Below are 14,346 nucleotides of genomic sequence, written 5' to 3'. Positions count from 1 at the left end.
TCATTCCTCTTAAGGAACCTCTCTCTACAAGGCGAAAGCGACGCAGACATGTGGCAGGATGTCCAAAGGATTCCTCAGGCCAAACTTTTGTCAAGGACCTGTATCAAGCTTTCCTCCTTATTCTCAGACCCCCGGCATGTAAAATGACTTTGGTGCTTATGGTACCATCTGTAAGATCACGTTTTGACGTATCAATCAGATTCCCTTATTCATAAAACTATATTCCGTCTCCCCAGTTGTCTCACTCACGCACCTTGGCACCCATTGACAGGGGCTCTATGTGGCCACATTTGTGTCGCCAACCAAAAAGCCCGAATAGCTTTATAGCACACTTCATCGTCCCGAACTTGGCATTATATGCATCGGCTCTGAATCATGTCTTTGGTCAATAGTTGGGTTTCCCGGCTCTTGTGTTTGCTACCTTACGTTCCGTCTATTCGGCTAGGGTAGTAAAGGGAGAACTACTACGATTGTGTTTCTGCTTTGTCCGGTCAAGCACTCAGTAGAGAAAGCCGAAAACTGACTATCATGATGCGATGAGAGCTGGTCAGCCACTCGACGACTTACTAAATCTTTAACGATTTTTTCCGTATTACACGAAGGACCATTTTTCCGGTCACATGCGTAACGCACCCACATCCGGATAGCCACATACATACCAGAGGCTACCCTATAGCCCCATCATCAAAGTCCTATGGCTAAGTGAGAGTGTTAAAGCCATATAGTACAATTGCTTGGTTCACCGCACTGACACCTCCTTTACGAACCAATACGTTGGCTCAAGTGTGCTCATGGGCCATTCCAAACACCCCCGTAGTATCTACATGGAGGATAAAGCCTACGACTAGAAAACTCTCAAGAATACAAAAACGGTCGCACAGGAGGAAAGAAATTTCAGACAATGGCACAAATATATCACAAAGCCTTAATATATATAATAAACACGTCGGGGTCATTCGGATACATTCATTTGAATATAATGTCCTTTGAGCATTGACCCTCTATCAAGCGAGCACCCTCTATGACGTCTTCTAAATTGCGCTCTGGCGTGCGGTGGTCCTTGTCTCCGGGAGGACACTCAACCGTGACAACAGCGGCCTTCATATTCTCCCAGTGCATCTTGACGCGGGCGAAGGCCGTCCATGCACCTTCTATGCACATTGACCGCTTGATTGCATCGATTCGGGGCACGACATCGATGAGTTGCCGCACTAGGCGAAAATAGCTGCTCGGAATGGGTTCGGCTGGCCACAGTCGGACTATGACCTCCTTCATGGCCGCTCTAGACATCTTATGGAGCTCGGCCCACTGCGCCATTTGGTCATTCAGTAGCGCCGAGCACTCGTGCGTCGCGAACTGCGACCAGAATAGCTTATCTATCGCATGCCCCTCCTAGGCTCGGTAGAATTGCGCAGCGTCAGCGGCGCTCTTCGGAAGATCCACAAAGGCATCTGGATAACTCCATAGTCGATTAAGCAGGGCATACCTCTGATCGCCAAACTTAGACTGTACAAGAAACGGGCTTACCAGCCGCTATCTGTCTGGCCTGTCGGATCTCCTCGCGAGCCGCTCGGGATTCGGACCTCGCCTCTTGGGCCTCCTGAAGGGCCTTGGCGAGTTTGGCTGCTTTAGCTTTATTCTCCTCTCCGAGGAGCTCGCACTTACGAGTGGCATCCTTGAGCTCTAGCTCAATCTTGGATACCCTCTCCTCGAACTGGTGCAGGGCAGCCTGTTCGGCCTTTAAATCTGTAGCTGTTTTCTCCGCGGCCGCTTTACTTGCCTGCTCCTTCGCCCGGGCAAGGTCACCCCTGAGGGTCTCGACCTCAGCAGCGCCATCTTCAATTATGCATATAGCAGCGTGTAAGCTTCAACTTCGCATTTGCAAACTAGTACAATCACATACAGAATACTTGAAACATACCCTGCGCCTCGTCAAGCCGTTTGTCAATTCGGATATTGTCCTCGTCGACCAGCTGCAGTTTCCGCTTTAGTTCGGAAACTTTGGCGGCCTGAGCGGTCGCCGCTAACAGTAAAGCCTGTTTTTTTATGAAAAAAGATAAGTATGTTATTTCCTGCAGATGTCTATAGATCCTCTGTTTGCCCTCCTTCATGGGCCAAACAGAGTCTCAGGGGCTACCATCTATATACAGGCAGATTTTTCATATGGAAAGCGGCTAAAGGCATTACATCGCATACCTCCAAGCCTGTTAGTAGGCTCGTGAAGGCTTCATTCAGCCCGCTCTTAGCGGACTGAATCTTCTCAACCACCGTACCCATCAAGGTACGGTGCTCCTCCAAGATGGGCACACTTTGCAGAGCGTCCATCCGCATGTTCGGTGCCTCCACATTAGTAGAGGTCGTTGTCGGAATAGCCGTATCCCCCTCCCGCAGAGGGTGCTACTGATTCGATTCCGGAGCCGTTTGTGTATCTGGAATAGTATTCGGCCGGGGGTCGGATGATCCAGGACCCCCGTCGTCAGTCTCCACGAGGGTTGCACCCCTCATGTTCTCGACAACCAAGGCGTTATCCTCTGGCGCCGTCTTGGTCCCCTCCCGCACCTCTTCGGAGCCCGGAGAGATCCTTTGGGACGACACCTCAGTGTCGTTCGTCCTAGGAGGCGGGGAAGCTTGTGGAGGCATCTCGCTCTCCATCATCTCTGGTGGAAGATCCCCCGATGACGATAATTCTTGAGGGATGTCACGGGCCGGGCTCACAAAATTTGATATTATTCTTATGATTTATAAAAGATTGGATGTATGTAAGGCATCCTAAGGTACTGACGATTCGGCAAGGGGCTTGGCTCAGGGGCGATCCTTGGGGACAGCTTCGGCACCTGAATCCGAATCATCCGAGAGGGATATCTTTCCCCTCTTATATGCCCCCTCCTCCGGATCTATGGAGGCCACCCTCTTTTTCCATTTGAGAGGAGGGTTCTCTTCTCCCTCCTCCTCCTCCTCCTCCTCCTCCTCATCTTCGTCTCCCTCGTGAGTGTAAGGAGCCTCGGTTCCTCTTGACATAGCGCCCAAAGTATCTTAGTGATGGAAGCCACCTTCGGCCTCCTTGCTCTTCTTCTTCTTGTCCTTCTTCCCCGGCGCCTGGTAGGGCACCGGTACCAGCATCCTAATAAACAGAGGCTCGGCTGAGTTTTTGGGGAGCGGGGCCGGACACTTAATCGGCTCCACCTTCTTTATCCAGTCCTATTCAGGAGATGGAATTTTCAGTACCCCTCCATAAGATTTACGAGCTAAGTAATGTTCGTAAATATGATACATACTGGGGATGCCGGATTGTTGTAGTCGAGGCCAGTGTTGTTAGACGTCCTTGGCCATATTTTCTGCTTCTTGAAGAGCAGCTTCCAGATCCCTTTGTGCGTCGTGCCAAAGAATCGCTGCAGGGTCCGTGGCCCCTCCGGATTAAACTCCCGCATCTTGAGAGGCCGTCGTTCGCAGGGAAGAGCTCGGCAGATAAGCATCACCTGGATCACATCAGCAAGGGTGATGTCCTTTTTTATCATACATTTGATACGCTTTTGCAGCATCGACACTTTGTCAGGGTATCACCAATCTAGACCCTTGTTGGTCCAGGATGTGAGCCACAATGGATGTCCAGATCTGAAAGCAGGAGCGGCCGCCCACTTGGAGCCGTGGGGTTCGGTGATGTAGAACCACTCCTGCTGCCATACCTTGACAGTGTCCACGAATGTCCCCTTGGGCCAGGTAACACTGGGAAGCTTGCTCACCATGGCACCGCCGTACTCTGCGTGTTGGCCCTCAACCACCTTCGGCTTCACATTGAAGACCTTGAGCCATAGGCCAAAGTGTGAGGGGACACGAAGAAATGCCTCACACACGACGATGAACGCCGAGATATGGAGGACCGAATTCGGGGCCAGATTGTGGAAATCCAGCCCGTAGTAAAGCATGAGGCCTCAGACGAAGGGATGAAGGGCGAACCCAAGTCCTTGAAGGAAGTGGGAGATGTACACCACCCTATCGCGGGATAGAAAGTCTGTGTGTAATCTCCGCTGTCAAGTACCTCGCCTCAGGCAGATCCTTGATGTTCTTCTCCGTTACGGAGGAGGCCATCTGCTTGCCCTGGAAACCGGTGCTACGTCTTGAGCTAGTGTTGGTTTTCCCCGAAGAGGAGAGGGTGATGCAGAAAGTGTAGCGTAAGTATTTCCCTCAGTTTTTGAGAACCAAGGTATCAATCCAGTAGGAGGCTCCTCAAAAGTCCCACGCACCTATACAAACAAATTGAGAACTCGCAACCAACGCAATAAAGGGGTTGTCAATCCCTTCACAACCACTTGCGAAAGTGAGATCTAATAGAGAAAGTATGATAATGTAAATATATTTTTGATATTTTATGATATAGATGCAAGAAAAGTAAAGATGCAAATAAAAGTAGATTGAAATCAAATATGATAAGAGATAGACCCGGGGGCCATAGGTTTCACTAGAGGCTTCTCTCGAGAGTATAAGTATTACGGTGGGTGAACAAATTACTGTCAAGCAATTGATAGAAAAGCGAATAATTATGACGTTATCTAGGCAGGATCATGTATATAGGCATCACATACAAAACAAGTAAACTGACTCCTGCCTGCATGTACTACTATTACTCCACACATCGACCTCTAAGCATGCATCTAGAGTATTAAGTTCATAAGAACGGAGTAACGCATTAAGCAAGATGATATGATGTAGAGGGATAAACTCATGCAATATGATATAAACCCCATTTTGTTATCCTCGATGGCAACAATACAATACGTGTCTTGCAACCCTTTCTGTCACTGGGTAAGAACACCACAAGATTGAACCCAAAGCTAAGCACTTCTCCCATTTCAAGAAAGATCAATCTAGTAGGCCAAACCAAACCGATAATTCGAAGAGACTTGCAAAGATAACTCAATCATACATAAAAGAATTCAGAGAAGATTCAATTAATAACCATAGATAAATCTAAACATAAACTCACAATTCATCGGATCTTGACAAACACACCACAAAAAGAGATTACATCGAATAGATCTCCACAAGAGAGGGGGAGATCATTGTATTGAGATCCAAAAAGAGAGAAGAAGCCATCTAGCTAATAACTATGGACCAGTAGGTCTGTGGTAAACTACTCACAACTCATAGGAGGGGCAAGGATGTTGATGTAGAGGCCCTCCGTGGTCGATTCCCCCTCCGGCAGAGTGTCGGCGAAGGCTCCAAGATGGGATCTCGCGGATACAGAAGGTTACGGTGGTGGAAATTGTGTTTCGTGGTGCCCCTGTATGTTTTCGGGGTCCGTAGGTATATATAGGAGAAAGAAGTACGTTGGTGGATGCCCGAGGGGCCCACGAGACAGGGGGCGCGCCCTATAGGGGGGGCGCGCCCTCCTATCTCGTGGGGCCCTTGGAGCTTTCTTGACTTGCACTCCAGGCTCTCCGGATCAGATTTGTTCCAAAAATAACGCTCCCGAAGGTTTCATTCCGTTTCGACTCCGTTTGATATTCCTTTTCTTCAAAATACTGAAATAAGCAAAAAAACAACAATACGGGTTCGGCCTTCGGTTAGTAGGTTAGTCCCAAAAATGATAAAAATATGTAGAATAAAGCCCATAAGAATCCAAAATAGGTAATATAATAGCATGGAACAATCAAAAATTATAGATACGTTGGAGACGTATCAAGCATCCCCAAGCTTAATTCCCACTCGTCCTCGAGTAGGTAAATGATAAAAAGAGAATTTTTGATGTGGAATGCTACCTAGCATAATTCATAATGTAATTTTCTTTCATTGTGGCATGAATGTTCAGATCCACGTAATACAAAATAAAAGTTCATATTGATATAAGAAATAGTAATACTTCAAGCATACTAAACAAGTAACCGTGTCTTCTCGAAATAGCATGGCTAAAGGAAAGTTATCCCTACAAAATCATATAGTTTGGCTAAGCTCTATCTTCATCACACAAAGTATTTAATCATGCACAACCCCGATGACAAGCCAAGCAATTGTTTCATACTTTAATAATCTCAAACTTCTTCAACTTTCACGCAATACATGAGCGTGAGCCATGGACATAGCACTATATGTGGAATAGAACGGTGGTTGTGGAGAAGACAAAAAAGGAGAAGATAGTCTCACATCAACTAGGCGTATCAACGGGCTATGGAGATGCCCATTAATAGATATCAATGTGAGTGAGTAGGGATTGCCATGCAACGGATGCACTAGAGCTATAAATATATGAAAGCTCAACAAAAGAAAACTAGTGGGGTGCATCCAACTTGCTTGCTCACGAAGACCTAGTGCATTTTGAGGAAGCCCATCATTGGAATATACAAGCCAAGTTCTATAATGAAAAATTCCCACTAGTAAATGGAAGTGACAACATATGAGACTCTCTATCATGAAGATCATGGTGCTACTTTGAAGCACAAGTGTGGTAAAAGGATAGTAGCATTGTCCCTTCTCTCTTTTTCTCTCATTTTTTTATTTGGGCCTTTTCTCTCCTTTTTTATGGCCTCTTTTTTTTATTTTATTTTTTTATTTCGTCCGGAGTCTCATCCCTACTTATGGGGGAATCATAGTCTCCATCACCCTTTCCTCACTGGGACAATGCTCTAATAATGATGATCATCACACTTTTATTTTTTTACAACTCAACAATTACAACTAAATACTTAGAACAAAATGTGACTCTATATGAATGCCTCCGGCGGTATACCGGGATATGCAATTAATCAAGAGTGACATGTATGAAAGAATTATGAACGGTGGCTTTGCCACAAATACAATGTCAACTACATGTTCATGCAAAAAGCAATATGACAAAAGTAATGTGTGTCATATGAACGGAACGGTGGAAAGTTGCATGACAATATATCTCGGAATGGCTATGGAAATGCCATAATAGGTAGGTATGGTTGCTGTTTTGAGGAAGGAGTATGGTGGGTGTACGGTACCGGCAAAAGCTGCACGATACAAGAGAGGCTAGCAATAATGGAGGGGTGAAAGGAGTGCGTATAATCCATGGACTCAACATTAATCAAAAGAACTCATATACTTGTTGTAAAAATTTAGAAGTCATCAAAACCAAAGCACTGCACGCATGCTCCTAGGGGGATAGATTGGTAGGAAAAGACCATCGCTCGTCCCCGACTGCCACTCATAAGGAAGACAATCAATAAATAAAATTGTGCTCCAACTTCATCACAAAGCGGTTCACCATACGTGCATCCTATAGGAATCACAAACTTCAACACAAGCATTCTTTAAATCTATAATCACCAAACTAGCATGACTTTAATATTACTACCTCCATATCTCAAAACAATTATCAAGCATCAAATTGATCATAGCATCCAATTCACTTTCTATGATAGTTTTTATTATACCCAACTTGGATGCTCATCATTCTAGGACCAAATTAAAACCATAGCAAATACCATGCTGTTCTAAGAGACTCTCAAAATAATATAAGTGAAGCATGAGAGACTAGCAATTTCTATAAAAATAATCCACCACCATGCTCTAAAAGATATAAGTGAAGCACTAGAGCAAAAACTATCAAGCTCCAAAGATATAAGTGAAGCACATAGAGTATTCTAGCAAATTCTAATCAAATAGGCTTCTCCAAAAAGGTGTGTTACAGCAAGGATGATTGTGGTAAGCTAACAAGCAAATACCAATATAATACACGACGCTCCAAGCAAAACACATATCATGTAGTGAATAAAAATATAGCTCCAAGTAAAGTTACCAATGAATGAAGACGAAAGAGGGGATGCCTTCCCGGGGCATCCCCAAGCTTAGGCTTTTGGCTATTCTTTAATATCTTGGGGTGCCATAAGCATCCCCAAGCTTAGGATCTTGCCACTCTTTATTCCATAGTCCATAAAAGCTTTACCCAAAACTTGAAAACTTCACAACACAAAACTCAACAGGAAATCTTATAAGCTCCGTTAGTGAAAGAAAACAAAACCACCACATAAGGTACTGCAATGCACTCATTCTTTATTTATTTTGGTGTTAAACCTACTGTATTCCAACTTCCTTATGGTTTATAAACTAATTTATTAGCCATAGATGCATTGAAATAAGCAAACAACACACAAAAAACAGAATCTGTCAAAAACAGAATAGTCTGTAGCAATATGTAACTAACGCAAACTTCTGGAACTCTAAAAATCCTACCAAAATATTACGTACTGGAAAATTTGTTTATTGATCAGCAGCAAAAAGAATAAATGCAAAATATTTTTTATGTGATTTATTGATTTTTTTCTCGTGAGCGCAAAGTTTCTGTTTTTCAGCAGAATCAAATCAACCATCATCATAGTTAATCCTATAGGTTCTTCTTGGCACAAACACTAAACAAAAGATAAAAACACATCTAAACAGAAAATAGAAACAAAATTTAACACTAAACAGGAACAAAAACAAAGAACATAAAGAAAATTGGGTTGCCTCCCAACTAGCGCTATCATTTAACGCCCCTAGCTAGGCATAAAAGCAAGGATAGATCTAACGAGTGCCATCTTTGGCACTTGATTCATAGGTAGCACGCATGATAGATTCATAAGGTAATTTGACTTTATTTCTTGGAAAGTGCTCCATGCCTTTCTTTAAAGGAAATTGGAATCTAATGTTCCCTTCCTTCATATCAATAATCGCACCAATCGTTCTAAGGAAAGGTCTACCAAGAATAATAGGGCAAGAAAGATTGCAATCTATATCAAGAACGATAAAATCTACGGGCACCAAATTTCTATTAGCAACAATAAGAACATCATTGATCCTTCCCATAGGCTTTTTAATGGTGGAATCCGCAAGATGCAAATTTAAAGAGCAATCATCAAGATCATGGAAGTCTAGAATATTGCATAAAGTTTTCGGAATTGTGGAAACACTAGCACCCAAATCACACAAAGCAAAACACTCAAAATCTTTATTTCTAATTTTTATAGTAGGTTCCCACTCATCATTAAGTTTTCTAGGTATAGAAACTTCCAAATTAAGTTTTTCATCATAAGATTGCATCAAGGCATCAACAATATGTTTGGTAAAAGCTTTGTTTTGACTATAAGCATGAGGAGAATTAACAACGGATTGCAACAAGGAAATACAACCTTTTAAAGAGAAATTATCATAATCAAATTCCTTGAAATCCGAGATAGTAGGTTCAACATTATTAGAAGTTGAGGATTCTCTAATCTCTCTTTTACCAAATTTAGCATTAAGATCTAAAGACTCCGAATTTTTGGGACGCCTTCTAGGCAAAGTTGATTCATCATCAGTCCCATAATCATCAAAATTCATATTACAAAACATAGATCTAATAGGTGACGTATCAATAACTTTAAGATCCTCATCATTATTTTCATGTAAATTAGAATAACACGCTTTTATAAAGCTTTCCTTTTTAGCACGCAATCTAGCGGTTCTTTCCTTGCACTCATCAATGGAGATTCTCATTACTTTGAGAGACTCATTGATATCATGCTTAGGAGAAGAGGATCCAAGTTTAAGAGAATTAACATCAAGCAAAAGTCTATCAATGTTCCTAGCCAAATCATCAACTTTGAGCAATTTTTCTTCAAGCAAAGCATTAAAATTCTTTTTAGAAATCATAAATTCTTTCACACTATTCTCAAAATCAGAGGGCATATTATTAAAATTACCATAAGAATTATTGTAGGAATTTCCATAATTATTAGAGGGATTACTGGGGAACGGTCTAGCATTAAAATTTCCTCTATAAGCATTGTTTCCAAAATTATTCCTACCAAAAAAATTCACATCCATAGATTCATTACTATTCTCAATCAAAGAAGACAGAGGCATATCATTGGGATCAAGAGGAGTATTTTCAGTAGCAAACATCTTCATAAGTTCATCCATCTTTCCACTCAAAACATTGATTTCTTCTATAGCATGCACTTTTTTACTAGAAGATCTTTCGGTGTGCCATTGAGAATAATTAGCCATAATATTATTTAGCAATTTTGTAGCATCTCCTAATGTAATTTCCATAAACGTGCCTCCCGCGGCCGAATCTAAGAGATTTCTAGAAGCAAAGTTCAAATCGGCATAAAAATTTTGTATGATCATCCATAAATTCAAACCATGAGTAGGGCAATTGCGAAGCATCAATTTCATTCTTTCCCAAGATTGGGCAACATGCTCATGATCAAGTCATTTAAAATTCATAATATCGTTCCTAAGAGTGATGATCCTAGCGGGAGGAAAATACTTAGAGATAAAAGCATCTTTGCACTTGTTCCAATAATCAATACTATTTTTAGGCAAAGACGAAAACCAAACTTTAGCACGATCTATAAGAGAAAATGGAAATAACTTCAATTTAACAATATTGTTATCCGTATATTTCTTCTTTTGCATGTCACACAAATCAACAAAATTGTTTAGATGCGTAGCGGCATCTTCACTATGAAGGCCGGCGAATTAATCTTTCATAACAAGATTCAGCACAGCAATATTGATTTCACAAGACTCAACATCATTAAGAGGAGCAACCGGAGTACTAAGGAAATCATTATTAATTGTATTCGAGAAATCACACAACCTGGTATTATCTTGTGCCATGGCAACAAGTAATCCAACACACAAGCAAACAAAAAACGGCAAACATAAAGAGGCGAGCGAAAAGAGAGGAGGAGATTGGGAAAGGGAGGGCGAATAAAACAGCAAGGGTGATGTGGGGGAGAGGAAAACGAGAGGCAAATGGAAAACAATGTAAATGCGAGGGAGATGAGTTTGTGATGGGTACTTGGTATGTCTTTACTTGAGCGAAGACCTCCCCGGCAACGGCGCCAGAAATCCTTCTTGCTACGTCTTGAGCTAGCGTTGGTTTTCCCCGAAGAGGAGAGGGTGATGCAGCAAGTGTAGCGTAAGTATTTCCCTCAGTTTTTTAGAACGAAGGTATCAATCCAGTAGGAGGCTCCTTAAAAGTCCCACGCACCTACACAAACAAACTAAGAAATCGCAACCAACACAATAAAGGGGTTGTCAATCCCTTCACGGCCACTTGCGAAAGTGAGATCTAATAGAGAAAGTATGATAAGATAAATATTTTTTTGATATTTTATGATATAGATGCAAGAAAAGTAAAGATGCAAATAAAATTAGATTGAAAGCAAATTTGATAAGAGATAGACCCGGGGGCCATAGGTTTCACTAGAGGCTTCTCTCGAGAATATAAGTATTACGGTGGGTGAACAAATTACTGTCAAGCAATTGATAGAAAAGCGAATAATTATGACGTTATCTAGGCATGATCATGTATATAGGCATCACATCCAAAACAAGTAAACCGACTCCTGCCTGCATCTACTACTATTACTTCACACATCGACCGCTATCCAGCATGCATCTAGAGTATTAAGTTCATAAGAACGGAGTAACACATTAAGCAAGATGATATGATGTAGAGGGATAAACTCATGCAATATGATATAAACCCCATCTTGTTATTCTCGATGGCAACAATACAATACGTGTCTTGCAACCCTTTTCGTCACTCGGTAAGAACACCGCAAGATTGAACCCAAAGCTAAGCACTTCTCCCATGGCAAGAAAGATCAATCTAGTAGGCCAAACCAAACCGATAATTCGAAGAGACTTGCAAAGATAACTCAATCATACATAAAAGAATTTAGAGACGATTCAATTAATAACCATAGATAAATCTGAACATAAACTCACAATTCATCGGATCTTGACAAACACACCGCAAAAAGGGATTACATCGAATAGATCTCCACTAGAGAGGGGGAGATCATTGTATTGAGATCCAAAAAGAGAGCAGAAGCCATCTAGCTAATAACTATGGACCCGTAGGTCTGTGGTAAACTACTCACAACTCATAGGAGGGGCAAGGATGTTGATGTAGAGGCCCTCCGTGGTCGATTCCCCCTCCGGCAGAGTGCCGGCGAAGGCTCCAAGATGGGATCTCGTGGATACACAAGGTTACGGTGGTGGAAATTGTGTTTCGTGGGTGCCCTTGGATGTTTTTGGGGTCCGTAGGTATATATAGGAGGAAGAAGTACGTCGGTGGACGCCCGAGAGGCCCACGAGACAGGGGGGCGCGCCCTACAGGGGGGCGCCCTCCTATCTCGTGGGGCCCTCGGAGCTTTCTTGACTTGCACTCCAGGCTCTCCGGATCAGATTTGTTCCAAAAATAACGCTGCCGAAGGTTTCATTCCGTTTCGACTCCGTTTGATATTCCTTTTCTTCGAAATACTGAAATAGGCAAAAAAAACAACAATAAGGGCTGGGCCTCCGGTTAGTAGGTTAGTCCCAAAAATGATAAAAATATGTAGAATAAAGCTCATAAGCATCCAAAATAGGTAATATAATAGCATGGAACAATCAAAAATTATAGATACATTGGAGACGTATCAACCGGATCCGGCCATTGCTGGAGAAGTTGGGGCGAAGGGAAAGTTTAGAACTTGGGCGCTGGAGCTCGGGGACGGAAGTGTAGAGGAAGAAGAAGGCGTGAGGTGAACAGATGGGTCCTTGTCCTCTTATAGAGGCAGTGAATATCAAGCGCCCCCTCATAAGCCTTAAACCTCGCCTATTCCCAAGGAGACGTGCGAACGGCATGGTTGGATTACCCAAACCCGTATTGATGAGGATCCCATGATAAGGGGACACGATCTCTGCTTTGACACGACGTGTCAATGACCGTGCCTCGAAACACGAAGCGGGGGGCTATAAAACGGTTCAGAATAATAACAAGGCCAGAACATAACGTCTCGTCCAAAAGGTTGCCCGTGGACGTGACTTATTTTGCTTTAAGTATTGTTGCCTTTTACAGCTTAGGGTTGTAAGTGTTAAGCAGGGCCGGATACAGCTCTTATGTGCGGAAGACTGCTTTGGAGAATTCGGAGAAGGAACCCGCATTGCAATGCCGAAGACAATCTGCGTGCTAGATACATCTTCATTAAAGCCCGGTTCAGGGGCTACTGAAGGAGTCCTAGACTAGGGGGGCCTCGGGCGTCCGGGCTATGTGATATGGGCCGGACTAATGGGCCGTGAAGATATGAGATCAAAGACCTTCCCCCATGTCCGGATGAGACTCTCCTTTGCGTGGATGGCAAACTTGGCGTTCAGATCATGCATCTTCCTTTCTCTGTAAACCGACTCTGTACAACCCTAGGTCCCTCCGGTGTCTATATAAACCGGAGGGTTTAGTCCATGGGGGGCATCACAATCATACAGACTAGACATCTAGGGTTTAGCCATTACGATATCGAGGTAGATCAACTCTTGTAATCCCTATACTCATCAAAGTCAATCAAGCAGGAAATAGGGTAATACCTCCATCAAGAGGGCCCGAACCTGGGTAAACATCGTGTCCCCTGCCTCCTGTTACCTTCGATCCTTAGACGCACAGTTCGGAACCCCCTATCCGAGATCTACCGATTTTGACACCGACAATGGCTACTAGGCGGACGGGTGGAGTAGAAAGTGGCGGCGACAGCGGACAGGAGGAGGAAAATGTGGATGGATGATAGGGTTTCAATGCCGCCGGTCAACTTAAATAGCCGGGCTTGGCACGACATGGCCCACCAGAGCTGCGCCATCGATCCGACGGAGGAGACGAGTTTCGGACCGCCGGGTTTTAGGGCGGTTGGGACCACTTCATCAGTCCGGCGTAGCGGGCGTGCCCAGGTGCCCCATATTCTCCCTCATATTTAAGCTAGATACGGGGGTGCTGGTCAGCCCGGGCGTTTGAAGTTCGTCTGGGTCGAAAAATCGTGACCGGTCAGTGATCGGATGACCCGCACCCATCCGGGCGTTTGAGGAGGTTTTGGGATGATGCTCTTATCTTGCATAAACTTTAGCAGCGCCGTATAATTGTGCAACTATGGATGCTGCCACGAGATGTTTAATTATTTTTTTCGGGGAACCAAAATGTATGGGGCTACTACGGTCAGCTAGTCATTACTACCATGTCTCCGTGACGTACTGTGCCTGCAAATACAGTGCCAGCCAAGTACACAACTTAGCTGGTACTACGAGAGACAATCAATCATGCGGTGGATGGACTGATGGGGCTGTATTGCTATGACTCTAGCTAGTAGTCCACCCTATACAAATACAAGTATACCGTACAGACTGGAGGTTTGGGTTGTGAGATCCGCGGCGCGAGGGTACGGCATATGCATGTTTGCGTGAACTGCACTTGAAACCATTGGGATAACATAACATACTCTACTCCGGCGGGCGGCTGAATAATCTACTCCGGTAGAGTACACGAGACACCCTTGGATTGGCAAAGATATGTCCTCCCCTGGCTAGCTTTGTTGGCTCTGATTACCA

The sequence above is a fragment of the Triticum dicoccoides genome, chromosome 1B (genome assembly GCF_002162155.2).
Source record: "Triticum dicoccoides isolate Atlit2015 ecotype Zavitan chromosome 1B, WEW_v2.0, whole genome shotgun sequence".
Classification (NCBI taxonomy): Eukaryota; Viridiplantae; Streptophyta; class Magnoliopsida; order Poales; family Poaceae; genus Triticum; species Triticum dicoccoides.
This window is presented reverse-complemented; position numbering follows the sequence as displayed.